The sequence below is a fragment of the Scyliorhinus canicula genome, chromosome 17 (assembly GCF_902713615.1).
Source record: "Scyliorhinus canicula chromosome 17, sScyCan1.1, whole genome shotgun sequence".
NCBI classification, from domain to species: Eukaryota; Metazoa; Chordata; class Chondrichthyes; order Carcharhiniformes; family Scyliorhinidae; genus Scyliorhinus; species Scyliorhinus canicula.
This window is the reverse complement of record NC_052162.1, coordinates 61,633,798-61,660,067: the sequence shown is the minus strand read 5'-3', so window position 1 is coordinate 61,660,067 and position 26,270 is coordinate 61,633,798. Positions and strand designations below refer to the sequence as shown.

Here is a 26,270-nt window from a genome sequence, read left to right as displayed (position 1 = left end):
CTGGAGCCTGCACAGACTGTCGTGCTGGAGGCCGTGGCTGCCAATGGAGTTAGAAGGTTCGCCGGGCTTTTTGCGTGCTGGTAAGTGCACAATTTCTGGCCAAGTAATAGCGGGCCATGGCTTTCCACCAATACTCGGAAATTATAGGCCAATGCGGTTAATGTGGTGTACGTGGACTTCCAAAAGTGTTTGATAAAGTTTTAATAATAGCGGCCAGATTCTTCAATTTCCAGGCTATGCCCGAAGGATCTGTGGCATTTTATTTGGCAAAAATCGGCACGGCCCCAGTACCGATACCCCGACTGGTAAAGGGCTAGCAGCCGTGTCACATAAAATGCACGGCCTTCCCGATAAAAACGCCTGGAGAATTGCTGGGTCAGTGGTTGCACATGAGCACGGCGGCGACCTGCAGTGGTCGCACCGCACAACATGGTGGCGGCCGTGTGCGGACCCGACCTGCCAGCTAGTGGCCCCCTGGACACCCCCGGACCACACCCACGCCAGTGTCCCCAGCACTTGCCGAAGCCCCCCCGGCCAGCAGCATGGGTCCCGCCCGACTATTGGTTGCGCTGGACACAGTCCGCAGCCGCCATGTCGGGTTCCTGACCACTGAGATCACACGTCTTCCGCGCAGTCGGGAACCCGGCCCATCGGGAGCGGAGCATTGAGGAGGGCCTTCGGGTAATGTCCTGAGGCCATCCCAACAGCGTGCGGTGCACTCATCGCTTATCTGTTTTGGAGGGGGCGAAGCATCCGAAAACAGGCAACGCCCCCGATTCCATCGTAAAAAGGGATTCTCTGCCCGATCGCTGATTATGAAATCGGCGCCGGGGAACAGAGAATCCTGCCGATGTCTCTCAGCAAAGTTGATTCCCATGGAATTCTAGTTGTACATCTGTCATGCTGTGTACAATATTGGCTCCTTTCTTAAAAAAACAATGAAAATGCATAAGAAGCAGTTCAGTGAAGATTTACTAGACTACTACCAGGAATGGGCAGGTAGTCTTATAAGTAAAGGTGATCAAAGTTTCAGTGGGGAAACACTTTGGGAATAGTGACCATAATAGTGATAATAGTGGCTCGGTAGCACAGTAGTTAGCACTGTTGCCTCACAGCTCCAGGGACCCGGGTTCGATTCCTGCTTGGGTCACTGTCTGTGCGGTGTCTGCACGTTCTCCCCGTGTCTACGTAGGTTTCCTCTGGGTGCTCCCGTTTCCTCCCACAAGTCCCGAAGGACGTTTGTTCAGTGAATTAGACATTCTGAATTCTCCTCCTGTTTTAGTACTTTGGATGGTTCAAAACCTGAATGAAGGAATTCAAACATGGAGTTCTGGGTAAGATAGGATCATATTTGGGAGGTGACGACACCTTCAAGGACTTTAGAGAGGAAAGGGAGGTTGGAGATGGGTGGTAGTTTGCATGGATGGGGGGGGTCAAACCTTTTTCCAGGAGAAGTGTGATGAAGGCAGGTTAAAATTGCCTAATGGTGTTGAAGGGAAAAGTAGTGATCAATTTAATGGGAGTAGGATTGAGGGAACAGGATGTGAGACACATTGGACTGGATGAGCTCAGAGAGATCATGAGAGAAACTAGAGAAAGATGAAAGTTCAGAGCTAGGGGAAGGGCAGCATTAAAGGAAGTTTGTCCCAGTGCGCTGGTGGAAGACAGGGTAGTGGCAAAGGCAGCAAATGGCAGCCGATGGCAGTCGATGGGGTGACAAAGGTGTCCTTGAGCTCCAGGCACTTGATGGAGGTGAGGGAGGAGGGGAGAGGGTTTTAAGAAGTCTGTTTGCAGTAGAAACAAAAAGTCTAAGGCTATCTTTCCATTCCAGAATGGGACACCTAGCCTGGTGAGTGGGCCGCATGAATGGCCCTCCTTCATTTCAGTGGGCAGCAAGATTGAAATCATGTTTGTTCACTAACCACGGCCCTGTGAATAAGATTAAATACATTTAATACATGCTGAATATTTCATAGCAAGTTATAAAAAATGCTTAATCATTTATATATTAATAGAACTATCATCAACTTCAAATGATAATAACAAAAGAAATATTTACACTTTGGAAGCAGACGGCACACAAAAGGCTCTCACAGTCAATGTTGTGTGCAATCAGCCTACACCTTGTTTAATTTGCCTTTGCTTTACGTATATATTACTTCAATTATACCAGCAGGAAAAAAATGCTGGGCGGAAATCAGCAGAAAGCGGCAACCCTGCACACGGGTAACAGTCTTGTGGGCTGCACTAAGAACCCAGATGGGCCACAACCCAGGCCACAGGTTGCCCACCAGTGCTATAGTGATTTAGAACCTCCGTGGGACCGCGTACAGTTTTTGTCCTTCTTAGGCTGCTCAGAGGAAGTTTACTCAGCTGATTCCCGGGATGAAGTGGCCAGTTTATGAGGAAAGTTGAGCAGGTTGGGTCTATACCCTATAGAGTTTAGAGGAATGAGCGGTGATCTTATTGAATCATATCAAATCCTTAGAGTATTTAACAGGGTGAATACTGAAAGGGTGTTTCCCTTTTTAGGAGTCTAGAACCAGGGGACATAATTTAAAAATTAGGGGTCTCCCACTTCAAATTGAGGGGTGCGATTCATCCGAAAGGTTTCTGTGCCCGATTTCGGGTGTGTTTAGAGGGGTGTTTCTCGGCAGCTGCAGCACCAAGAAACATCTCACTATTCTACGGCACTTTGCCTTTTTTTGGATTCAGGGAGTTTCTCTCCGCTGAGGCCGCACTCAGGGGGTTTCCAGCTCGCCAGCAAGATAGGCTCCTCGCAGATCAGGGCACCACTTTGGCTGGCTGACCTGATCTTCCCCCCACTTTCAACGCCTTCCCCCCCCCCCCCCATTTTCGATCCCCCCCCCAACCCAACTTTGGTGAGGCCCCGGGAACCCCCCCTCACCCTCCCTCTACCTGGCCCGTTTCCGGATGGCACTGCCAGGGTGCCAGGTTGGCAGTGCCAAGGTGCTTGGGTGCCAGGGTGCCAGTGGGAGTGCCAGAGTGCCACACTTCTCAGTCCCCGACCATCTGGGGGTCTGGAACACCCAAGTTTGTGTGGACCAGTACGAAACGGCACCGTGGAAAGGACTCGCAGGCACGGCCATTGTGTACCGGTCACCGGGATAATCCAGCTGAACTGGGTCATGCCAAATGAGGGCGAGATACAGATTGAAAAGTCTAAAGATTCCGTTGGACCAATCCAGACATTTTAAGCGTCGCAAACGTTCAACGGTCTCGTCCCGGCACCAAGTTGGGCGCTACAAGGTAGTTGAATCGAACCCGAGATGCGGAGAATTTTTTACTCTCAGGGGTCATTATTCTGTGGAATTCTCTTCCACAAATAGCAGTGGATGCTGTATCATTATATATATTCAACGCTAGGTTAGATAGATTTTTGTTTGACAAGGGAGTTAAGGGCAGTTCAGGGTGGTGGCTCACCACCACCTTCTCAAGGTAAATTAGGGACAGCAATAAATGTTGACCTTGGGACATCCGGGACAGTCATGAGCTGGGCAGGCACACCTCATTCGGCTCTCCTTCAGGACATAGCCAAACAGGCACTTTTAGGTGAAATTAGCCGAAAACTCGGTCGTGTCTCACCCTCAATTAAGAAAGAGAAGGAACAGAACCAGCATGCCAGCAAATGGGAGCTTGAGAGGCCGAAGAGACGGCAGGAGCAGAGGAAAAGGCCGCGAGTCACAGACCCATGAGGCGAGGGGGCTTGAAATCTAATTCTATCAAGACATTGGGGCGTACTTGGCAAAATGCAGGGCTGAATTCAACCAGGCGAAATCGGGCCTGTACCGGAATGGGGTAAAATTTGGAATGCTGCTCCCAGCCAGGCTCTGGGGCACGTTCCAGAATAAAGAACATTCCTTCAACACCTCGGTGCAGGTGGTTGTTCGAACGAATTGTCTGGACAAGGGGCAGGCAAGGCAATGCTGAAGGTGAAACAGAGGAGGAAAGAGAGAAAGAAAGAACCATGACGGACACACACTATGTTTGCGTCGGACCCCACTGCCTCGTTTTGATCAGAATGATCAGGTCACAGGGACGGGCGAGAGCAGTGGCATGCAGGTGAGGGTGAGGCACAGGCAGAGGGAGTAGACAGTCAGTGGGCATGAGACAGGGGTAAGACCAGTCCCGAGAAGGGGGCCACCACACGAGCGGGGAAAGTTAGTGCAGGAAGTATGATAGCAAGTTGGGCCACGGCGTAACTGGCCGGGAGGGAGCGCCTGAGTGTGGGGGGGAACACAGGGACAGGGAAGGGAACGTTAAGGAGGGGACGGAGAGGGGAGGAACATGGAGGGAGGGGATAGTAGGGGGGACAGAGGGGAGAGAAGGAACACAAAGGGAACATGAAGAGAAGAAAGGGAAGGGTCTCGGATTTGTTTCGGCAGGTAAAGAGCAGGTTGGGGATACAAAATGGCGCCGCAAGCAGCCACTTTGGAAGGTCCCTAAACAAAGGGGCACACCCACGTGGCAGACGCACAGTTGGTGGCCATGTTGGGAGCCCCCTGGACAAAGGGAAACATCAAAGTACAGGGGCCCACCCTCATGGTGAGAGCAGTGACTATGGCCATTTGGATGGCCCCCTAACAAAGGAAAACCCCGGAGTGCAGGGGCACATTCACCAGGTAAGTATGGTTGATCCCGCAGGAAGGGGGGAGACAGAAACCCACCCCCACCCATAATTATTTCCTGGAATATTAGGGTGCCCAGTGAAAAGATCCAGAGCCTTCGCCCATTTAAGAAGGCCTATACACCTCCGAGCCTCCCGACGGAGACTCAGGGATGAAACGCTTCCTCAATGGACTGGAGATGCCAATCGTGGGGGACAACAGATGGAGGGAGTTGGAAGCACCAAAGAACTGGGAGAGATCATGGAGAGTATCAGCTCCATGCAGATGGGGAAGGCCCGGGACCCAATGTGTTCCTGGTGTCATGATATGCACTCATGCACATAATGCGGTACAGACAGGCAGTGACAGACACCCAGTACAGCCGATCAACACACAGGACAGAACACAACCAATCACCAGGCAGAACACGAGAGGGTGGTCTCCCACTATAAAACACTCTGCCTCTTTCCACTGGTGATAACTGTAGTGACAGTCAGGATGTATATATTAGTTAGCGCCTTCTACATGTGACTCAGAGCTAGTCTGGTCCAGTTAGTTATAGTAAGCACGCTTAGATTAGTAGAGTGTCAAACCCACAGCGAACTGTGTGCACTGCTTAACAAGTTCAATAAAGCGTATTGAACTAACATCACAGTTTGGAGTCTACTTTCAAGTGCAACTGCATCCAATTGCAACCCATGTTGCCCCAGGGTGAATAACATGACACCCGGCAGACTTCGATACAAAATTTGCACCAACCCCTGGCCTCGCACTTACAGGACATGTTCACAGATTCGCTAGCGAGGGGCATCCTGTCTCCAACGCTAACTCAGGCCACAATATCGCTGATAGCCAAGAAAGACAAAGGCCTAACGAAATGCAGATCATACAGACCCATTCGCTGTTCAGTGTGGATGCATAAATACTCACGCAAGTCCTGGCCAAGAGATTGGAGAGTTGCATACCAGAGGTAGTTGCAGAGGACCAGACAGGCTTTGTCAAGGATAGACAGCACACTGCAAACATCAGGCGGCCATTGTTTGTGGTAATGACCCCATGCGGGGAGGGAACACCAGAGATAATCATCTCCTTGGGTGCAGAAAAGGCCTGCAACAGAGTCAAATGGGAGTACCTCAGGGAGGTACAGGATCAGTTTGGGTTCACCTCATGGGTGAAACTCCTATACAACGCCCCTGAAGTGAGTGTTCGGACCAACACCACCAGATCTGAACATTTCTAGCTGCACAGATGCACAAGGCAGGGTGCCCACTGTTCCTGCTCCTGTTCCCCCTCGCAATCGAAACCCTGGAGATCACCCTGCGAGATGCGAAAGGCTGGACGGGTATCTGAAGAGGAGGCAGAGAGCACAGAGTTTTACTCTATGCGGATGATCTGCTCCTCTACATCTTGGACTCGCAGAACAGCCTGAAAGTAATCATGAAGTTCCTGGAAGTCAACCTGGACAAGAGTGAGGTATTCCCGGTGAACCGGAGAGGGGGAGGGACAGAGTTGAGGGGTCTACCATTCAAATTAGCCCACATAAAATATCGCTACCTGGGGATCCAGATAGCCATGACTGGCTAAGGATCCACAAATAGAATCTGACCAGTCTGACAGAGGATGTTAAATAGGACCTACAGAGAAGGGATGCACTCCCACTTTCCCTAGACGGGAGGGTGCAGACGATCAAGATGAACGTACTGCCATGTTCCTCTTCCTGTTCAGATCCATACTGATCTTCATCCCCACGGCCTTTTTCCAAAGGAATAGACAAAATGATCATGGCGTTTCTGTGTGGGGGAAGAATCCAAGAAGCCCAAAACTACACTGCAATGGAGAAGAAACATGGGCCACCTGGCCCTTCCGAACCTGCAATATTACCACTGGGCAGCCACAGCCGAGAGAGTGAGTGGATGGGTGAGAGAACTGAATACGGAATGGTTGAGGCTGGAGTAGTCCTCCTGCAAGGGATCGACCCTCCGAGCTCTGGTCAAAGCAGTGCTCCCATCCCCCTTGGCAAAATACGAAAGGAGACAACATTTTGGTTTAACCGAGGTGTCCTCCATGGCTCCCCTCTGCAGTAACCACAAATTCAAAACCAGCCATGTGAGATGCCACTTTTAAGAAGTGGAGTCAGGACGGGGGTATGTTCGCGGTCAGGGACATTTACAAGGAGGACAGACAAACGACGCGAGACGAACTAACAGAAGGATTGGAGCTACTGAACGGACAGGATCTCCGGTACTTACAAATCAAAAACTTTCTCCTGAAGGAGGCTACGAGGTACCCTCGGGCACTGAGAGACACATTGCTGGAGGAACTGCTGGACGCGCTCAGTAGAGAGAAGGGGCACTGTGGGGCCATGTACGGACGACTTTTGGAAAGGGCAAGAACACCATTAGGCAGAGCAAGACAGAAATGGGAGGACAAACTTGGGACGGAAGTAGGGTGGGAACTCTGGAGCGAAGCACTAAGTAGGGTCACCTTCACCTTCTCCTGCGCAAGACTATGCCTAATGCAGCTCAAAGTGGTGCACAGGGGGTACCTAACCAGAACCCGAATGATCAGGTTCTTCTGGGAGGTGGAGGACAAATGTGAACGGTGCCAGGGAGGCCCGGCCGACCACACCCACATGTTCTGGGCCTGCCACAGACTTGTCACGTTCTGGCCAGCCTTCTTCGAGGCGATGTCCAAGGTTGTAGGGGTGAGGGTGGAGTCGTGCCCAAGAGTGGCGGGCTTCAAAGTATCGGACCAGCCAGCACTACATATGGGAAGAGGGCCGATGCCTTTGCTGTTGCTTCCTCAACAGCATGCCGGGGAATTCTGCTCTGCTGGCAATCAGCAGCACCACCCACAGCTGCAGTCTGGCTGGCAGACCTGTCAGACGAGGGCTTCCACAAAACATGCCGACTATTCATCAGCCTGTTCCAAGACCAGTTTGAAGCCAATAGTGGTTAGGATGAAAGAAGGGAGGGGGGACCCGATGAGGGCAGACAAGCGCGCAGAGCAGAGAGGGACAAGGGGGGGGGAGGCAGGCAAAGGCAATGAAGGAAACCAGGAAGGGACATGGGAAAAGAGAGAGGGTGAGGAGCTAGAGAGTCATCACAGCCCCAGAAAAGCCACAGGGGTAATAGCAAAAATCATAACATGAAGGAAAGAATATAACAATACAACACCCAGGGAGGAAGATGGGGCCAGGATGAAGCCCGACTAGCAATAGGGGAAGGGCAGGGTGAGAGGGAGCAAAAAAAGGGGGAGGGCCAATAAAAGAGGTACATGTGAAATTGTACATAAGAAACGTCTTATTCTGTAAATATTATGGTCTGGATTCTCCAATTGCTGATGCCGAAATCGCATTCGGCGATTGGCCGGAGAATTCGTTTTGATGGCGAAATCGGGGGCGGTGCCATCTTTCGGATGATCCGCCCCCTCCATAGCAGTGTCATCGGTGAGTACGTCACACGCCGTTAGGACAGCCTCAGGGTGTTACCTGAAGGGCCTCCCCCGATGCTCCGCCCTCGATGGACCGACTTCCTCATGGCGTAGGGTACGTGTGCTCTGAGGTTTCGTCAACCTCGTGTGGTGGCTGCGGACTGTATCTAGCGCTGCCACAGTCGGTGGGGGGAGCCGTTCCGCTGGCCAGTGCAGTTCGGCGGGGGCTGGGAGGACTTGTGGGGGGTGGTCCAGGGGTGGCGAGAGGGGTTACATGGGGACACTATCTGGCAGGCCACGTTCGCATGCGACCAGCGCCATGTTGTACTGACCGACCACCGCAGGTCGCCGCTGTGCGCAAAAGCGGCCATAGACCTGGCGATTCTCCATCCGTATCTACAGGTAAAGTGCTTTACGTGGCGTGGCTGCTAGCCCCCCACCGGGCGGAGCATCGGTGCGGGGGTGCCGTCGACATTTTGCTTGTAAGACTAGACACATGCTCCGGACATAGCCTCAAAATCGGAGGATCCAGCCCTACGTGTTTTATATGTCTATTTTTTAAACTGTTACAATTAGAAAATGACAATAAAAATAGTTTTTAAAAATAAACAAATAATGTTGGCCTTGTCAGCAAACCCACATTCCATGAATGATTAAAATTACGCAGAACATTTCATGGGGCAATGTGTGAATCAACTGAAAATACGTTACATCGTATTAAGCAGAGAATATTGTGAAAGATAATATTCACAGGATAATGTATAAAATACTGAAATAACTGAGGTGCAGAACAAAAATACAAAGCAATATGCAGAATAATGCAGAAAATGTTTTGTGGAGCCATTTTGCCTATTAAGAGGTGAAGTGGTTTAATTAGCTCAGACAGATTGTTTCATACTCTCGTTGACTCAACTGGATTGACATGATTGCTTTCAATTATTTGACAAGGCAATATTTAATAATATTAAAGCAGTTAATTAAACTAGCTTTACTGATATAATGAGAAGTTGGCTAGTTTGAATGCTAAACAATTATCAATCACATTGAGAACATAACTATTAAATATAATGAGTACATGAAGATCCTGAAGTTTCTCAGTAATAAAGTCACCCAGCAAATTCAATCTGTTATCTAATATTAAGCATTTATTTTCCAAAATCTTGAACATGTTTTTATAAAAAGTAACAAAAATATCGGCTAAACATGGAGGTCAGACCTTCAATCACTATTATTAGTGCCTCATACTATTACCATGGCAGCAGGGTGGCATGGGGCAGCACAATGGGTAGCACTGTTGCTTCAGAGGGACGGGGTCCCACTTTGATTCCTGGCTTGGATCACTGTCTGTGCGGAGTCTGCAAGTTCTCTCTGTGTCTGCGTGGGTTTCCTTCGGGTGCTCTGGTTTCCTCCCACAAGTCCCCAATAAAAATAAAGATTATTAGTGGTTAGCACTATGGCTTCACAGTGCCAGGGTCCCAGGTTCGATTCCCGCTTGGGTCACTGTCTGCGTGGAGTCTGCATGTTCTCCCCGTGTCTGTGTGGGTTCCTCCAGGTGCTCCGGTTTCCCCCCACAGTCCAAAGATGTGCAGGTTAGGTGAATTCGCCATGCTAAATTGCCCTTACGTTAGATGGGGTTGCTGGGTTACGGGGATTGGGTGGAGGTGTGGGCTTAAGTAGGGTCCTCTTTCCAAGAGCTGATGCAGACTCAATGGGGCGAATGGCCTCTTTCTGCACTGTAAATTCTATAAATTCTGAGCATACAAACATGCGAGCAAGGAGCAGGAGTAGGCCATTCAGTACCTCGATGCTGCTCCGCCATCTAATAAGATCTTGGCTGATCTGATAGTGAGCTAAAATCTGCATCCCACTGCCCCCGATAACATATCACTACCTTGCTTACTAAGAATCTATCTAGCTCTGCCTTAAACATATTCAAAGACTCTGCTTCCACTGCCTTTTGAGGAAGACAGTTCCAAAGACTCACAATCCTCTGAGTAAATAAAATTGCCTCATCTCCATTTTACATGGGCGACCCCTTATAGTGGCCCCTAATGCTGGATTCTCCCACAAGCGGAAACATCCTCTCCACATCCACCTTTTCAAGACCCCTCAGGATCTTATACGGTTTAATCAAGTCACCTTTTACTCTTCAGTGAATACAAGCCTAGCTTGCCCAACCTTCACCCATAAGACAACCCACCCATTCCAGGTGTTAGCCTGATAAACCTTCTCTGAACTCCTTCCAACGCATTCACAATTTTCTTTAAATAAGGTAAACAATACTGCACACAGTACCCCAAATGGGATCTGATTAGTGCCAGTACAACTGAAGCCCAACTTCCCTACTTTTGTACTCAATTCCCCTCACAATAAATTATAAAATTTTATTTGCTTCCCTAATTACTTGCTGTGCCTATATAGTAGCCTTTTGTGATTCATGCACTAAAGTACCCAGGTCCCTCTACAACTCCAAGCTCTGAAATCTTGCACCAATAAAACCTTCTTTTTTATTCTTCCAGCCCAAAATGAACAATTTCACTTTTTTTCAAATTATCCTCCATTTGCCATATCTTTGCCCAATCACTTAGCCACTTATATCTTTTTGTAGCCTCCTTATGTCCTGTTCACAACTTACTTTCCTCCCGAATTCTGTGCCATCAGGAAATTTGGCACCCACCCCTTGCATCCCTTCATCCAAGTCATTTATATAAATCGTAAACGGCAGAGGTCCCAGCGCTGATCCCTCTAGCACACCACACAGTACATCTTGCCAACCTGAAGAAGACCAACTTAGACCTATTGTCTTCTTCCCATTAGCCAGCCAATCTTGTATCCATGCCAATATGTTACTTCCTACAATATGAGCTTTTATTTTCCACACTAACCTATGATGTGGCACTTTATCAAATGCCTCCTGGGAATCTAAGTCCATTTACATCCAACAGTTCCCCTATATCCACAGCACATGCTATTTCCTCAAAAAAAAAACAATTTTTCGAATCCAAGTGATCAAGGAACTGTATTACTTCTTCTTCCTGCTCACACTCCAGTGCCTCTGTGAAATTTAGTTTGGGCTAGATGCCACTCAATTCTACTTTCCTGCTGGCACCCTCAACTCAGTGACTACAACTATGTTGTCAGATTGCTTGCGCAACATTAAATCATGAAAGCACTGGGGACTTTTGCACTTGAACTTTGGAAACACCAAGGACAACACTTTTCAGTTCCCATCAAAATTTATAATTTGATTCCAACCATGGAGGCTCCACCCCCCTCCATAGTTGCTCAGTCAGGCTCAGTGTTCTGTTTGATCCTGATCTGAGCTTCGGACCCTATGTCCTATCCAGTTCAAAGATTATTTATTTTCACCTCCCCAACATCATCTAATTCCACGTATTACATGTTTTGTTGCTTGCAGACTAGATTTCAAAACTTTCCATCCCCCCCTCAGCCTCCCCAACTCCAGCCTATGAAAATTGCAATGCATTCAAAACATTAGCCCCCACATTCCATCGCGCATTTAAGTCTTGCTTGTGCATCACTTCCGTCCTCATCGATCTCTATCAATTACCTATTCCACATTGTATTCAGTTTTAAATCCTCACTTATAAATCCCTGGACAACCTTATCCCAGCTATCCCTGTAGCCTCTTCCAGGACTCTCAAGCTGAGTCGGATCTCAGACTCTGGCCTCCTCTGTATTTCTCCCCCTCTCTCTACTCCGATATAAGTGACTAAAGCGTCAGCCAAATAGGCATTGCTCTCTAGATCTTGATCCATAAACTATTCTACCTTGCCATTTATTTAATCTCCTCAATAGGTACTGTTTAACCACACTTTTCCCCTTAATACTGCTACCACTACTCAGTCTCTAATTCTCCTTTGTGAAGCATTAGGGCTTAGGGTTTTGAGTAACAGGAATTACATGAGGATGAGAATGCTAAAGTTCCATAAATTTTCCTCCTGAATTCTGAGAACACTCTGCCAAACATAGCATTGGGATGGAGAAATTTCAGATCAGTGTCTTCTCAATTACAGGCTGTTGTCATTAACTATTCAAAGCCATCATTTACAGCCTGCATTGGGAAATCATCAGTAGAACAAAGATATCAATTCTATTGTATATCTCATTCTTGCTAAGGTTTTTATTTACAGAACTCATGAATTTGGACTGAAGCTGAGAATTATTACTATGCGCATTTGTCAGAGAGATGAACAGAACTAGACGATTTAAATTCTTTGGACTTTGAATCTCTGCAATACACTATTATTGCACGTCCCATAGTCACACTTTAAAGCAAAGTTAGATTCAATTTGCGACTTGCACTGCATAAATTTCTCTTAATGCTTTTATAAATTAGACATTTCTCTCAAAGTTTACAGTTTGAAGGGCTGAGGCGATTTCAACATTGTCCTTTGCTCCCTGGGACATGGGCTTAAACTGAAGCTCGGTTTAGGGAGTGAAAATCTCTGTTACACTGTCACCTCACTCATTGTAACAGAGATGTTCTGTTGCTTGTACACTCACTCTCCTGGTAATATTCTTTATGAGAGAATTCCTTGAATGTTTCTGCCCTCCTTTTGAGAGTTTCTGAAACAACGGTCTCTCTCTGCGTTATGTTTCAGCTTCAATATAAATTTTTCAGTAATTCTCTTTGCAATGCGCCTACCTTTCATTATAAGGCTTTTGATTTGATGTGAAACACTCCATTTCCCTCATAAGGCTTTCAGCTTTAACACATCTTACCCTCATTACAAGATTCTTAGTTACAACACCCAATCGATCATATACCACTTTCCTCAACAATTTAACATGTTGGCAATAATTTTGCAACAACATTAACGATACAATCTACTTTCATTGAATGATCTTAGTTCCAATATTATGTTGCACATCTATCCTTGTTATAATGTTCTTGGCGAGAACACCATCTATTCCATATACCTCACATAATAAAGCTTTTGTGCTTATAAACCTCATAGACGTCAGCCCTTGATGTTTCCTATTGCATTATGCTGCTGCTAATATTATTGGATTTACTGCTGCATGTACCCCTATAACACATAATACTTGAATCCTCAGGGCCATGCTCTAATGAGGTTTGAATGCAGTCTGATGCCCAGTGAATGGAGATGACGTGATCTGTATTCAGTTTGCATCTCTGAAATTCCCTTCAGTGTTGGATAAAAGGATATTTTTCCTCTGTGTTTTGTGGAACTTCAAACTGATTCTCAGGGATTTTTTCCAGTGACTTCTGCAATATTCGTTTCAGTCTTCACATTTCATCAGTTGCTTTTATCGCTCAACGCAAGCCTTTAAAATTCTTAACATGCTTAATTTAATTGACTTGTTTACATATCCACATGATAATTTTATGTTTGCATAGTTATGTTGCCTTGGTTTCACATTGTTCATCAATGCAGCAGTGCTACAGGAGTATGGCCCAAACATGAGCTACATTTTCATCAATGATTACTAAAGACACTAATTCCACTCTGGACAAAGGTTCTGATCAAAGGTCAGTGACTTGCAACATTATTTTACCGCAGGCTTCAACATACCAACATCAGAACCAAATGGGGGTCCTGAGCCCAACCATTCCAACAGTGGAGTCAGCTCAGCAATTCTCCTGGAGAGAGCCTCCTAATTGGCCGTCTCTGGGTCCACCATTAAATCTAGCAGGCATGCCGCCCAGAAGGACAGCAATTCAAGAGCCTTTGCAGCCCCAATGGAAGGGGCAGGTGCTGCTGAGGCAGGCTGGTGTTCAAAAGGGCACATCAACATGGGGGTGCCCTCGGACAAGTAAGTATAACTTAAAATTCAGATTGACCGTGGATGGAACACCCCGCTACTTGGAGGGGAAGGCACTCTCAGGGGAAGTGTAGGCCATAAAGGGTTCACCGTCCTCCCAGCAAACTCCTTTGTGGGGCATGTAACCTCAGACTCTGAGGACTCCACCACCTCCCCACCGAGCTGCCTCAGAAAGGGGACCTGCATGAAGCTGTCAGCCTTTCCACAGCGTGAGCTGCTCCACCACCAGCAAAATGCCAGTGACCTCTCTTCATGGTCCCTAATAGAGTACTTGCTTACAGAAATTGATTTCTCCCCCCCCCCCCCCCCCCCCCCTCACCTCACCCCCACCCCACCACCCACTCCCACCTGTGGTCTTCTCACCCAGGGCAGGTAAAATTCCAACTATTACCTCGTTCTCCAAATATGCTGCCTGGCCTGCCGAGCATTTCCACCACTTTCTGGTTTTATTTTCTGCCTAATGTTGAGCCTGCTTAACACGGTGGAAGCAGACCAGAGCGCTGTATGTATGAAATGGAGGAATTGGTCCAGAGAGAGGGCTATACCGATCCAAGAACCAGTTCAAAGCTAGGGTTGTCAATCTTCTCAACTTGTCCAGAGTTCGCAGGCCAGGCCACCACAGCGGAGGCCCCTCCCGGGGTTGGACCACCCTCCCCCCCCCCCCCCCCCCACCCCCCCCCCCCCTCCCCACCCCCCACCAGGCCTCCCCCAGATGTATGCACGTCGAGGTCCCGCAGGGTAAGAGTATACGTGGATGGCGCCAGCGGGACTAGGATTTTTTGCGTGGCCACTCGGCCCATTCCGGAGAATCGCCGGGGTGGCTGCATAGATCGGCCCCCGACCAGTGCCGCACCGACCGCACCGGCACCAATGGCGCCGATTCTCCACTGTCCGGAAAATCAGCGGACCAGCGTCGGGGCAGCGTCGCGCAGTTCGCGCCTATCCCGGCTATTCTCCAGCCCGGCCTGGGCTGAGAGAATCCCGCCAATGCATTTAATTCCCTCATCCAATGATTAATATATAATGTGAACAGTTGGGGTCCTAGCACAGATCGCTGTGGTACCCCACTAGTGACTGCCTGCCAATCGGAAAAAGGCCCATTTATTCCAACCTTTTGCCTCCTGTCTGCTAACCAGCTTTCTACCATCTCAAGGCACTACCCGTAATCCCATGCACTTTAACTTTTCATTGTAATCTGCTGTGTGAGACCTTGTCAAAAACCTTCAGAAAGTCTAAATAAACAACATCCACGGTTCTCCCTGGTCAACTCTACTAGTTACATCTTCAAAGAATTCCAGTATATTTGTCAAGCATGATTTCCATTTGGTATATCCATGTTGTGTATTTAACAACAACAACTTGCATTTAGACATCCTCCTAAATGTCGTAAAACAGCCCAAGACTTCACAGGAGCGTTATCCCAAGGAACTGTCCAAGGACCCTTCCCACCTCAGAATAAGGGAAATGGGCATGTGGATAGGAAGGGATAAATGGTGTATGTGACCAAAGGCTTGGTTGAAGAAATTTTAAAAGTGAAGTTCAGCAAGGTGGCTCCCGGGCCGGAGATGGCCGGTGCAAAAGGGGGACAGCCCGGGGCTGGGCCGGAGAATCCCCGCGACCAGCGCGAATCACGCCATGCCGCCCCGACGCCAGAGAATCGGCATCATTGGCGCTGGCATGATTGGCGTGGCACTGGTCGCGGGTCGCTCTACGCGGCCGGCCCGCCGATTCTCGGCCCAGGATGGGCTGAGCGGCCGTCGTGAAAAAGCCGAGTCCCGCCAGCGCCGTCCACACCTGCTCTCAGCCGGCGGGAACTCGGCGTGGAAGGGTCGGGGGGGTGGCCTGTAGCCATTTGGGATGGCCACTTTCAGCATATAAAATGGACACTCGCAGAGCATACAGGGAAAAATGGATAATGCAAAGCAAACAAGCAGGCACAGAGCCTGAATGTGTATTCCGAAGACAGACTGCAGACAGAACCGAAACTCTTGGCCGATTTGCACATTGATGGCCCATCTCCGATGAACAAAAGACTAGTGCTCAGGTAGCCGATACCGTCCCAGACATTCCGGCGCCACTACCTCAGCAAGAAGATACAAACAAAGCAAGGTCAACAGCCACTTAGGACACGCCCAGCCATTAAGGTACCCGCCCCTTTATTGGCTCAGATCGATGGTGGTGATCGAGAAGCTGCCCAATTAATTGCGACAAAGTTTAAGGCCCGCCTAAAAACACGCAAAGGCCCCCCCCCCCCCCCGAGTATAAGAAGGAACCCCCGCCATGTGTTCTCTCTCTTGGAATCCGCTCTCAACTGGAGAGACCCCTCCACCTGCACCACCAGAAGCAAGTAAGTTCAAGTTCAACGCTCGCTACCAGACGGATGACCATAGCTATACTCCTTCTACTTCTTCGAACCCAACAGCCTCAGATCCGAACAACACCCATTGTTCCTCTGACTTAAGTGGGCACCCGATGTTAAGTATAGGTGTTAGTGATAGACGTAGTTTAGCCTGTAGTGTTATTGTGCATGAGTAGATCTTACTGTGTGTAATTGACTTTGAACTAATTAACTGGTGTATTGGCTCTTTGATCGATATTTGGTTGAACCTTGTGGCGGTATCAAGAGATACCTGGCGACTCTGAAAGCATAGTCATAATGAAGATTAAGAAAGGCGACCTTATTAACTGCTATATTTATAGCCACAAAAGAGAGCAACAGGTCTGTGAGGGAGGAGGGGTGGTCCGACCCCGGGGGGGAGGGGGGGGTCCTCTGATGTGGCCTGACCCGCGATCGAGGCCCACCAATTGGCGGGCCGGTCTCTCTGGCCGGGGGCCTCCTTTACTATGCGCCGGCCCCTGTAGTCCTGCACCATGTTGCATCGGGGCTAGCGCGTTGAAGCAAGCCACTGCGCATGCGCACGTTGGTGCCGGCGTCACTGCGCATGCACGGATCCCGCAGTGCCCTGTTTGCCCTGGGACAACAGCTGGAGAGGCGTGAACCGCTCCACTGCCATGCTGGCCCCCTGTAGGGACTAGAATAGTTTGTGGGGTCGGCCCTTTCACGCTGTCATAAAACGTGACGCCGTTTACGATGGCGTGGACACTCTGCCGCGGGATTAGAGAATCCCGCCCCAGAGGTCAGGGTTGGAGCAAAACAGCATTCAAGACGTTCGGGTTGATAGTACTTTCAGATTGTCCGGATGTCTCCCAAAATTTAGGTTAAAAAAGAAAGCCCTTGAAAAACTCAGCAGGTCAGGCAGCATCGGTGGAGCGAGGAAATGTTCGGAATCAGTATGACTCTCCTTCCGAATAAGCTCATCCTCTTGGACAGACATAGGCCCCTGGCATCACCTGAGCCTTTAGGAAGCCACATGTGACTAAAATTCACACTTGTATTTTCAGTACTTTTAATCTTTAGAAGAAGAGTCAAATTGGAGTCAAATCATTAACTCTGTTTTTCTCTGCACAGATACTGCCAGATTTGCTGAGTTTTTCTCGCACTTCCAGTTTTAATTTCAGGTTTCCAGCTTTCACAGTATTTTGCTTTTATCCCGGAACAGAAATTTGCTTCCCCAGCTATAAAGCTTGGAAAAAGTACTTTGTGGAGCCGTGCTTTCTTTGCCAGTGTCCGAACAGCAAGAATATCAGTCAAATAAATATATTTAATGACATAGCCACACCAGATAATTTGTGTCAGCTCTTGAGTACACTTATTGACCTTGATATTGCAATAGTAATGAGGGCAAAAATGTTTATCCTCTGAAAGTGAGAACCGCTTCTGGAGAATGCACATGTGAAGTTAAAGGCAGAAATCCAAACATTTCTGTCAGTGATTCTATGCTTCTTCATATGGCGTGCGTTTGAAGTCCCAGCTGATGACAATCAAATTAGAAATCACTGAACTGATGGAAACATTGGGCACAATCTTCCGGCCTCATTACACTCACTCTCAAGCGTAACGAGGCCGGTGAATAGCGAGAGAGGCCAAAAACGGGAATCGCATCAGGCGGCAAACAGTTTGTGTTGCAACCAGCCCACTCTCGTAGGCGACATCGGGATCCCGCCGTAGTGTGACGAGAAACCAATTATCACCACTTTAGGCCCATTTCCATACAATTAACGAGAGCCACCTCATATCCAATGGCCTCCCGTCATTCAGCGGCCTCCCTAGCAAGTGGTCACACTGGCGCCGATTAGTAGTCCTTTTGGAAAACGAGAACCTGGCGGAAGGGCTTCTGTGGGGATGAGTGCCCATCTTTGATCACAGTTAAAGAGCCCAGGGGATGCTGCGCTTGCTGCCCGTGCTCGGTGGGCGATGGGGACCCTCAGCTGGAGGTGCGGGGAACCTCCGATGGGGTGGGCCTCCATGAGAGGGTGGGGGCCAACCACTCGCTGCACCACCATGCCAACCCCTGGATCATGTGTACCCATTCCAGGGGCAGCACTGGTCCCTGCCCGTCTGCCCCCGGACCACCCATAACTCCCACCGACTGCCGAGGCCTCTGGCCATGTGGCTGAAGGCTATTGTTAATAAGGGAATTGGTAATCGTGGTTAAGCGAGCACTTCACACAACCCAAGTGTATTCCAGTGGATAGGCAGGCCATGTAGCTTGTGGGAGTCATTGCCAAGAATCCCAATCAGACCGTGATGCCTGGACAGTATCTGAAGACTGCGGGAGACAACACCACACACGCAGCAGCCAACATCCAAACACCCAGAGGGTGGGACACAGCTCCAGCGACATGTCCAAGGCCGGAGGGTGGGTGAGTGCCACGGGGAGCGGGCCAGCACCCGGTCCATTGATGTTATGAGCGGGTGTCTGGGGTGCAGGGTCTGGGGCCTGGTGAGGAGGCTGGCTGAGGCATGGAGTACGTGGGGAGGACGTTCCGAGTCGGGTAGTGGGGAGGAATCAATGGGGGAATGGAGGGTCCCAGGGTGGGAGCCACTGCTGTTTGTCAGTCTAACATCCTCTCCCAATGCCTTACAGATATTGAATGCTGGGCAGGGATGTTGGATGCAGACTTAGCCCTAATGGTGCTGCTGCTACGCGATGCAGCCAGATGCCAGAGAAGTCAGGAGCAGCAGCAACGTCTGCACATGCCCGAGACAGCAGTCCATGTGGCGGACCCCGCCCCACACCCTGAGGACCCAGCCAACCATCAGGCTAGGGAAGGATCCAGGGGGGTGGGGGGGGCCGTGACGGGCCAGGGTGTCTAGACGCCGTTGGTCATTCAAGCAAATGATGGACAGCGCGTGCCGCAGGAGGTTCCGCCTCAACAAGGAGACAGTGCGACACCTGTGCCATATCCTCGCGGACTTGGCACCACATTGAGGAGGAGGATATCGGCTTCCGGTGGCCAGCAAGGTCACTGCAGCCCTGAACATTTATGCCACGGGATCATTCCAGGGCTAGAGTGGGGACCTGTGTGGTATCTCACAGGCCACAGCCCACAGGGGCATCCGGCACGTTACGAATTCCCTGTATGCACAGGCGGAAGACTACATAGTTTTTGATAAGGACCAGGCCCAACAGGATGCACGGGCAGCAGGTTTCTCTATCATCTACCTGGCATGCCCCAGGTCCAGGGAGTCATAGTTGCCACGGACTGGGCCATCTGGGTGTGCCCAATGTTAACCGAAAGGGGTTCAACATACAGCTCATGTGCGACCACCAGATGAAAATAATGCTCTTGGGAGATAAGGGTTACCCACTGAGGATCTGGCTAATGACACCAGTACAGAGGCCGGAGACTGAAGCGGAGAACCACTACAGCAAGGCCCATGCGGCCAACCGAACTGTCATTAAGTGGTGTATCGGACTCATGAAGATGGGTTCCGTTGCCTCGACTACTCCAGAGGTGCACCAGTACACCGCCTGGAGGGCCACCAGCTTTGTGGTGGTCTGCTGTGTCCTCCACAAACTCACACAGGAGCGGGGTGACGTGCTAGAGGTTAGTGACAAGGTGCATGTGGCCACCTCACAGGAGGAGGGGGAGGAGAAGGTGGAGGAGGAGGGGGATGTGGACGAGGATGACGAGGAGGCGCCGGACCAGCAGGGGCTGGAGGACGAGGCCGGGGAGGAACCTGAGGCCCTGCCGGATGCCGCAGGACAGGCAGCAGCGGTGAGAGTCCAGGAAGCCTGATTCAATTAGCACGTGGCCTGGTCCATCGTCGCGTCCTTACCCACCCACCACCCCCATTTCCCACCCTCCCACGGTAAGGAGCGCATCACTCCAGGGTGCTGGGACTGTGTCGGCACCGTCAGCGAGTCACTATTGAGGGCAGGGGGGTGATGATGACCCGCAGAGAGCTGGATGCTGGTGCTGCTCAATCCATGCCATAGTCTGACCCCTGCCTGTCTGCTGAGTGATCGCTCACACCCATCACCTGCACGCGGTGATGCATTGCGGAAGAAAGTGACAGAGGCTTCCTACTGGTTGTGCACGAGTGTATTTATTGTTCAATCTATGCCCCCACTCTCCCGATGGTGCAGCCCCCCCACCCCCCATAACCCCATCCACCCTTTACCCCCCTACCTACCCTGTTCCCCTCCCCCAGTGCCCATTCTCGGTGTGCTTTGCCCTCCGAGCTCTACCACTATGTCTAGGTGTGTCCCCAGGATGCACATCTGAAATGGAGGCAGCCAATTTCTTACCTCGTCCTGCGGACTTCAAGGCCCCTGGCGGGCGTCCTCTGGGGGCTCTGGGGCCCCGGCTCACTTGCCGATGGCACATGCACTGCCATGCCGCCCTGTCCCGTGTACTGACCCCGAGACGTGGCCTCATCAGAGGGATGGAACCTGGGGGGAGCTGTGGCCACCATCGCTGCTCCATGGGACGGGTTCGGGCTGGCCCTCCTTCTCCCAGTCGGTGCCCATAAGGCCCTGGGGTTCACCTTGTGATGGAGGGGTAGCTGGTTCAAGCCCCGGTATCGACTGGCTCTGGCGGTTCCCCATGGTCTGCACCATTGTGTTGATACCCTCGGTGATGCTCCTCAGTGAATGGGCCATGCTCTGCAGCGCCTCGACAATGCCCACCTGAGAGCGGACGTGTTCTGCAGAACCTCATTATGGTCGGCCTGGCACTGGGTGATATCCCCAGTAAGGCAGAGATACTGCCGAGACCATCAGCCACGGCCGTCACCGACTGCGCAATGCCTTGGGCACCTTCACTCATGGTGCCGACGTCGGGCAGCAGGCTCTCCACTGCGTTTGCGACCCTAGCAGTGTTGGCCTCCGTGCCACTCATTGCCGGTGTCATCTCCTATGTCCGTAGTCTCTGGGACTCCGCCAATCAGCTACGAATCTGCTGGAGTGATGCTGACATATGGATGTTCCGGCCGCTCCCTATTATCTCCATCATCTCCGGGTAACCCTGTTCCAGAGGCTCAGCATCAGGCTGGGACCCAGTTGGGCCCAGGGATCCAGCAGACCTCCGACTGCTGTCTCGTCTGGGAGTTCCTACCTCCACCTGATGTACTTCAGCAGCAGATTGTGCCCCCGAAACCTGCCCACTAACATTTCCCACTGAGGTGTGTGTATCTGCACTGGTGGACGGTGGGGATGACAGCTGTGCCTCGACTCTAACAGTTGCGTCCTCGGCGCTCTCCTCTGAGGTGGTCTCCTCAGGGTCAGGAGAAGGTGCCACCCGGGATGGGGCAGCGGCGCCAGCTGCTGGACCTTTGGGAGAATGGACATGGGGCCAGGGGGATGGATGGGTCAGTCAGTAAGGGAATAACAACTCATGTTTGACAGGTCCTCTGGGTGGAGCCTGGTGGTTCCTCACCTCTGCGGCGTCCGCCAGCCTCCGCGTTGGTGACCGCTCTGTCCTCCGCCACACCAGTCACCTCCAGGAGGAGGTGAGGATTCTCAATTCCGGCACCACACCACCAGTCTGGGCCCTCTCCCATTGATTATGGGAGAGGTTTTCCTGAGGAGACACAGAGTGGTTCACAGTTGGGGGGGGTAGGGTGAGGCTGAAGGGCGGGTTGGGGTGGAGGGAGGGTTGAAAGGGGAGGGGGTGGAGGGAGGATTTAAGGGCAAGGTGGGTGGAGGGAGGATTGACGGGGGAGGGGGTGGAGGGAGGGTTGAAGGAGTTGGTGGAGGGAGGATTTAAGGGCAAGGAGGGTGGAGGGAGGGTTGAAGGAGTTGGTGGAGGGAGGATTTAAGGGCAAGGGGGGTGGAGGGAGGATTAAAGGGGGAGGGGGCTGGAGGGAGGATTGAAGGAGTGGAGGGAGGATTACATAGAACATACAGTACAGAAGGAGGCCATTCGGCCCATCGAGTCTGTACCGACCCACTTAAGCCCTCTCTTCCACCCTATCCCTGTAACCCAATAACCCCTCCTAACCGTTTTGAACACTAAGGGCAATTTAGCATGGCCAATCCACCTAACCTGCACATTTTTGGACTGTGGGAGGAAACCGGAGCACCCGGAGGAAACCCACGCAGACACAGGGAGAACGTGACCCAGTGGGGAATTGAACCTGGGACCCTGGCGCTGTGGAGCCCCAGTGCTAGCCACTTGTGCTACCGTGCTGCCCACCGTAGCACAAGTGGATTGAAGGGGGAGGTGGCTGGAGGGAGGATTGAAGGGGAGGGGGGTGAGGGTTGCCCGGGGGGATGCACCCTCGGGGTATGGGGGGGGGGGGGGGGAACAGTGTCTACTCACTCATGCTGCCTGGTGTAGGTCGTTGATCTTCTTGTGACACTGGACGCCATTCCTCCTGGTCACACTTCCTTGGCTGACTGCTACCGCCCTTGTGGCTTACCCTCCGGGACCCTGGGGAGAACAAGACCTCCCTCCAGGCTTCCACCGCATCCAGGAGCTTCCCCAGGCCAGCATCCCCGAATCTTGGGGCCGACCTCCTTGGCTCATTGTTGAGAGCTGGCTGGAGTTGGCTGAACAAGTGCAGTTTAAGTGCTGCTCGACGTTGTTAGCGGAAGGGGGGGGGGGGGGCGGTATTCAGGGCGGGAGGCCAATGAGGCCTTGTTAAGTGGACCAATTAACGTTGAATAGCGTTGCCGGCCTAACTGGATCGAGCGCTGGGAAACCCGCAGCAATTCCCGCTCGCTAGCACACTTAGAAACTTTTCCGGAGAATCTCACGCATTCTCTTTTATACTGAAATATCGCTGTTAAAAAAAATCATAAACCTGATTTTTTTTACTAATGAAGAACCTCCCTGACCTTGGAAAATTAATTTTATATTTGTGGAATAGTCAATTTTTTCCCATTCGAATTAAAATTTCAAGTTAATGAATAATTTGTTATGAAGTCTATTTGTGATATTTCAGCTTCTAATGTATATGTCCCAATCATTCACTGTAAAATTAATTGAAAGTGAAGGAAAATTGTTTCCTGGTTTGCTGACTGTGGGAATATTTCAATGTGATTAGTTCCTTACTTGATTGATGACATCACTGTTGCTGGATCCTCTTGAATTGATTCCTCATTCAAACTAATGTCAGGAAAGGAGAAATCCACATCTCAGAGATTGCTGGGTCTATGTTAGAAGTCTTACAACACCAGGTTAAAGTCCAACAGGTTTGTTTCAAACACTCCACATCAGGGTCTATGTTGGCAGCTTTCTTTTAGGACATTTCATCAGAGACTGCAAAATACAGACTATTTCAATGCCAGGTGCCTTGCGTATTACCTCCTAAGCCCAGACTCTACATTATACTTTCAGGGTGAGATGTTCCTTCCCACGTCTATTCAAAATGTACTAACTAATGAGAGAGAGACGATGGGGGGTTGATCAAATTGTGCTGGATATTTCTGATGGAAAAAGAAGAGTTACCAGGATTATTAGAGGAGAGGTGAACTTTTCTGGTCACAAAAAAAGGTAAGCTCAATCTCCATTCGAGAAAATAAGGCCAAGCATACTCAATTGCACTTGAAACGTAATGGATGGGAAATTGGGAGGTGAAACAGAAGAAAAGTTATTCTCCCCCGATCTTGCGTACGAGAGTCGAGAATAAACCCAACCTTCCGATGAGAGGTCAGCAGATAACTGAACCAGAAGTAATTCAGTCCCTATTTTCAATGTCTGTATTTATTTTGTGCATTGCTTGATATTATACGATCGCTCACCATGAAATAATAAAATGTACAGCTATTTGGAAAACAAGGAAGAAGAACTGGTTGGAGAATAGGAGTTTCTGTGCAATTGTGGCGAGGGGGTCTTCCAACTGGTTGGGGGCCTGGAAAGTGGTGCCCTCAGCCCCCCCACCCACCTTTAACTGTCCAGCAGCCCAGAATGTTAAACCTATAGGGCTGCATGTTGAATGCAGCCATCTCTTGCCATCCATTACATCACAGTGGTTTTGGGATGAGGCCCTAAAGTGGGGGCATTAACTCCAACATAAGGTCTTCAACTGGGCCATGGGCGGGTGATCCATTCAACACCTCACCTTCATTGATAAAATCAAGGTGGGTGTGGGGTCAGGCAGGCATAGAATCATAGAATTTACAGTGCAGAAGGAGGCCATTCGGCCCATCGCGTCTGCACCGGCCCTTGGAAAGAGCAACCTACTTAAGCCCATTCCTCCGCCATATCCCCGTAACCCAGTAACCCCACCTAACCTTTTTTGGACAGTAAGGAGCAATTTATTACGGCCAAACCACCTAACCTGCACATCTTTGGACTGTGAGAAAAAGCCGAAGCACCCGGAGGAAACCCACACAAACACGGGGAGAAAGTGCAAACTCCAAACAGACATACACCCAAGGCCGGAATTGAACCCAGGACCCTGGAGCTGTGAGGCAGCAGTGTCAACCACTGTGCCATCTTGCCGCTGATGGCATATCAACTAATTTGCAGGTCCCCATGTCTGCTTTCCCGCCCATAGGTGGCCTGTAAAACCTATTAGGCGGAATCTGTAGTCTGCCGGCACACTTGCATAGAACTAATCATTGACTGTTAATATAGTCATTGAAGGTCAAAGTTGACATTAGAATTTTAAGAGGCCAAAGTTGGAATGCTCACACAATTCATTGAATGTAAGATCCCTCTCCATACAAAGTGCAGCATGAACCTGCAATACCTCAGCCCAACACCACAATAATGACCGATGCACACATTATAAAAAATGCAAAGACTGCATAAAGGGAGACTGTGCAAAAATTTGAGTTTACTTTACAAGAAGAAAACTTTGAAGACTACCGATCATTGATGTGAGTAGGTACTTCTAGGGTTCCTATCTCTTTCCACTGATACAAGTGAATTGTCAATGGGAATACCTTCATTTCCATGGAGAGAAAGAGAGTTTTTGTTTTACCACACAAGGGAAGAACGTTAACATTTTATCCTTCATTTTGGTCAGAATTGTCAGATTTTCTCACCAGAAATGTAGTTTGTTACTTTGAATATATTGAATTGCTTTTACAGTTTCTATTGGTTTACATATACTTTTTAGAAAGCAGCAACAGCCATTCAAGATGAGACAGGACATCACAATGAGCCAATATTTTCTCTCTGTTGCAACATCAATATTTAACTGGACTGACGATACCAGAGGCACATCTTAGCAAAAACCTGCCACTCAATCACGTGCGGTACTGTAATATCAAACAACGAACAGACAAGTCTGCCCAATACTTCAGCCCCAGGCTAACAACAAACGTTTTGTATCCAGCGGCATTTCAATGCTCGTCTGTATTCTGTTTCCTAAAGAAACAAAGATCAAAGATGGGATATATTTGGTGAATGTGCAGGAAATAAAAGCTCTCTGACAAAAATTGTAATCATCACTCATTGTTCTTCAAATGCTACAGAACTGTCTCGCTCTCAGAGAAATAAAAAGTGCACAGCACTGTCTAACAGTTTCTGCTAAGATAAAAGTAGCAGCCACAAAACAACCTGCAGCTAACAGTAGGAGGTAAAAACAAGTTTGAGATCTAAGAAGATTCCTGACACTCACAGCAAAACACAGATTTAAACAAGCTGATGACAGTGACGTTTAAAGATTTGAATAGCATTTTTAAACTTTTAACTTATTTTATTCTGATGTCGTAACTAACTCAGGCCAACTGTATTCTATGATCACCAGTCATTTTCCATTCATTTTCACTGAAGCAGGAAAATTAGGATAGTGTACATTCAATCCTGATACACCTACATGTCTTACACATGCATTTCTAGAGCGTCCGAACTCATGCTCCCCAAGAAATGTATTAATATTATACCAGAGGTGGTACCTGTGTTTTAATAAATATGTAAACATATCTCCTGTTCAGGGTTTTGATCATTGTGAGTCACAGTGGAGTTCTTAAAATGTGACATTTGAGTGTAATGGTTAATGCCAGATGCACACTTACGCACAAACTTTTAACATATTTTAGAAATGTAAATGTGTGTTCAGAAAATGTGTAAATGGACATTTAGATGTATAATGGT

At 49.6% G+C, this 26,270-nt stretch overlaps 1 long non-coding RNA gene across 1 annotated transcript; it reads left to right on the top strand.

The window, feature by feature from the left end:
• LOC119952378 lies at positions 1-26,270 on the top strand. The gene is made up of 3 exons (XR_005457842.1): positions 1-80; positions 23,562-23,717; positions 25,291-26,270. It is a non-coding gene; the product is annotated as an uncharacterized LOC119952378 (long non-coding RNA).